The sequence below is a fragment of the Perca flavescens genome, chromosome 3, assembly GCF_004354835.1.
Source record: "Perca flavescens isolate YP-PL-M2 chromosome 3, PFLA_1.0, whole genome shotgun sequence".
NCBI lineage: Eukaryota > Metazoa > Chordata > Actinopteri > Perciformes > Percidae > Perca > Perca flavescens.
Window position 1 is genome coordinate 29,182,229 of NC_041333.1, and position 4,391 is coordinate 29,186,619.

The following is a 4,391-nucleotide window of genomic DNA, read 5'->3' on the forward strand; positions in this document are numbered from 1 at the left end:
AACATAGAATGTGAGCATTGATCCTGCTTTTCCAGATTTACCAAGCCTCTGTACATGCTCAGGGGAAGACCTGGATCGGACCTTTACCATGAGTCATATCAAAGCAGATGACCTGGCTAAGTGGTTAATGTAATGGCCTGGCATTCTATTGTGTTCTGCACGCATGGAATTGAATTCCTCATTTTAACCCAAACCACCATATTTTTCTAAACTTGCGACATTAACAGCATGTTTAAAACCGTGACGTTACCATATTTGGTGGTATGCGGTCATATTTCCGTTAATTTATGAAACGCTCCTGTGGGTCGTATAAGAGGGGAGGAACAAAGGACAGATGTCCTCCATGGTTTGGAGGACTGGTTGGTAAAACAGCTAAACATTTGTGTTTAGTTGTCATTCCAAACACTCTGTGACTTTGTGATGAAAGTTATGTTTGTTGTCGCTAATCCTCGGAGATGGTCCAGGGGTGAAAGACGCAGTTTGGACTTCACGACACGTGGTTCAATCTACGCCACACAGGAACGTTTATGTTGAATGAATGTGTACATTTGCGATCATGCGTCCGTCATTTCACGTCGATTTCAACTTTTTCAATATGCTATACTATTACTTTTTTGTGAATTTTTTCGACATGCTATACTATGACTTTTTTTGACATACAATACTATTACTTTTTTCCGACATTCCATACTATGACTTTTTTATCACCTTTTGACGAACTAAACTATACTACTTTTTTTGATTTACAATACTATGACTTTTGATGACTTTTTAGACGTACTATACAGTTACTTTTTAATGGATTTTTGCAAAATATTCTGCTATGAATGTTTTCTACATAAAGAATTTGCTTGCATGATGGCTTAGAGATTAGCACTGATGCAAATAAGAGGAGCAAGTAAGCTCTGCATCCCTGAACTCTGGTTTGATTCCCAGCCGGGCTAGGTTTTTTGGTGTGGAGTTTGCATATTCTTCCACACTTTCTTTGACATCCTATACTATGGCTTTTGTTATGACTTTTTTCGATGAACTATACTATACTACTTTTTTACTTTTTCTTACAATACTATGAATTTTGATGACTTTTTCCAACATATTCTGCTATGAATGTTTTATACGTCATTATTTTGGTTGCACAATTGCTCAGATGTTAGCACTGATGCAAATAAAACCAGCAAGTAGACTCTGCCGCCTTGAACTCTGGTTTGATCCCCAACCAAGGTCCAATTGTTGTTCAGAGCTATTTGATATAACAATGTCGAAACTATACTATGACTTTTTTAGACTTGAAATACTGACTTTTTTCAAAATATTATACTAAGACTTTTTATGACTTTTTTCAACATACTATAATGTGACTTTTTTAAATAGTATGTCGAAAAAAAGTCACAGTATAATATGTTGAAAAAAGTAATTGTATAGTATGTCAACAAATGATAGTATGATATGTAGAAAGAATTTAAATATGGAATGTTGAAAAGAGTTAAAACAAAGTCATAGTAGGCCTATAGTATTTTGAAAAAAAAGTCATATTATAGTATGTTGAAATTAGTCATAGTATTATATGTCGAAAACGTCACAGTGTAGTATGTTAAAAAAAGTGATAAAGAAAGTAATTGTATAGTAGGTCAAAAAAAGTAGCAGTATAGTATATATCGAAAAAGTCATAGTATAGTATTTCGAAAAAAGTCATAGTATGATATGTTGAAAAGAGGGGTGGGGGGGTGTTCATGTTGCAAATTGTATGTTTTGTGTTAAAGTTAAATACAAATTGTTAATCATAAAAAGATTCACTAGTTCCCTAATGGATGACATCATATGGTCATATTAAAATGTGTTGAAGATCAGCCTTCCAAACCCAAAACAGACAGACGGAACTGAAAGTAAAGCTGAACTGATCCTGGATCAGACTGCCACTTGCTGTCAGCAGAGTGTTAATAGAGGGTGAATGAAGGCGGTGGGTGGGTTTAGACAGAAGCTCTTGAAGATCAGTGAGGACTAACGGCTTGATAACGAGTTGATCATTGGTGCTGGTGGGGGAGCAGAGGGGGGGGCTGAATAATTGGGGAGCCAGCTGACGTGAGACTGTTTCTGGGGTAAATTTGGCCTGGTGTGAGCCAGGAGCCATCCACCCCCGAGAAGATGCACCATGCACAGGAAAAAGAACAAAGTCAACACTTCTGTAAAAATATTAAGATACACACTCTATTTCGAATTTTACTAAAGCAGTTCTGTGTCCTTTCAAAGTGTTGTAGGAACAATGGTATGTATTTGTTCTCCCCTGGTAGACAGTATAACCTTCTCTTTGCGGCTGCAATGGCCCACTTCCCCCACAGGGATGATTAAAGTTTTATCTCATCTTAACTGTTGGAAAAAATTGCTTTGAAAGCATAATATATAGCTCATTAATTCAAATCAAAGAAAATACATGAGATTACAATATCTTTTCTGTGGAGAAAAGTGTATGTAATCAGCTTTTCTTCTGAGTTATGTACAGCCAAGTGACTGTTACCCAAGATGTACAGTATGTTGGTCATTTATATTTATATTTCCACTATGAAATATTAAGCAGCATGACATCATTGCAATTTGTTTTTACTTTGGAATCAGTAAAGGGGAAATACATAAAGCAGCTTAACATCTTGACGTTTAAAATGAATAAGCACTCGTCCCACAATAACCTTTATTTCACAGTTTGCTGAATTTGTTGTGTTTCCTCTTTCAGCCATTACCCTTTCTTCTCTTATTGTGTGTCTACTCATTCATGTATTTATAAGGTGAGAGACAATCATTTGCGTCCTCACTGTGGTGTCAATACACACATTCAGGCTGGCTGAAGATGTCAGGATGGGGATGGAACACACACACAAACACACACACACACAACACACACACAGGCATGTGGTCTCCTATAAATCCTGTTTCTTACTATCATCATTTGACTATGTGACCTCTGTCAACAGCACATGCAAATGTTGAAGATAGGCCTGAAACATGATTTCCCTTTGCTTATACTGTGAAACAAATATGCAGAAATCTGTTCCACTGACAAACTGACAAAGACAAAACAAGAATGTGAGATATTCATACACCTTTAAAGGAACGGTATGACATTTAAAAAAAACAACTTCAAATATTATTTTAGGGCTTATTGTTTACCTTTATTAAATAGGCATAAAGGGAACAAGGGGGGGTATGATGTGCAACAAAGGCCCCGTGGCTGGAATCAAACAAGGCAGAGTGATGTTATGTGGCAGGTGCTGTAACCATTTGGCTACCAGTGCACTTGTGTGTTAGGAAATGCTTTGGGAAACACACCTATTCACTGGATTATTATTTGATTGTCAGGCAACCAGCCGAAACTCCAGAAAGTTACTATTTACTAGTCCTGGCCAAGAAACAGTCAAGAAACCCTTTTTTAAAACTTTAAAGAACCCTATTACGTAGAATGACCTCCTAGATTTCTTGAGTTTTATATTTGTAGATTTATCAGCGACCTCCTCAACACTTTTCACCTGCAGCGTTTACATTCATTTTGGTTTGATTCACTGTTCCACTGTTGTCCTTCATAACAGTATTGCCAAAACAAAAATAATAGTTCTAATATAGTTCTCTAGGATTGTATTTCAATACTCTTGCTATATAAAGTAACTTTCAAATTGATTTGTATGCTAACTCACTCAAGGTCCATTTAGATGCTGTTGTGAAACTTCCGATCATATCAAATGATCTTCATCACTAAACTTCATGGACAATACCATGTGGTATGATTGAAAGAGAGGTCACATTGTTTGGTCAGCTTTCTAGAAAATGGTTTTAAATAAATGAACCCAAAACATTTCTCAATGTAGCATCTCAAAAGGTCAATTTACCCTACTGGAAGCCAGAGTTTGCAGCATTGGAAGCGTGAACAGGGTATAGGACTCCTGCACATTGAGTCACATATACTGTAAGGTATGAACCAGGGCCCCAGGCAGTGGATTTTCAAACCAGGCTTTGTTTGAGGCCGGGAAGGAGAGCAGATGCTTCGCTCATTCAATCATGCATGTCACGCCATGCACCGCTCTCTGGCTGCCGAGCTTAACCTCTCTACTGCCACCCTTCTCTCTATAGCATGCACTCTCTCTGTCTGTCTGTATCGGACCTCACTTGGTGTGTGTGTGTGTGTGTGTGTGTGTGTGTGTGTGTGTGTGTGTGTGTGTGTTTGTGTGTATTTTGCAGAAAAGATACATCTGGCATCGGGTGCTAATCTAAACCAGGTGGTGGAAGACCAGTCCACTGTTGTCATGAATGTGACAACAAACTGCCAGGCACCTCACACCCCACACTGACCCCACAACGAGGAGGAAATGTGTGCGTTGAGCTCCTTGTGTGTGTGTGTGTGTGTGTGT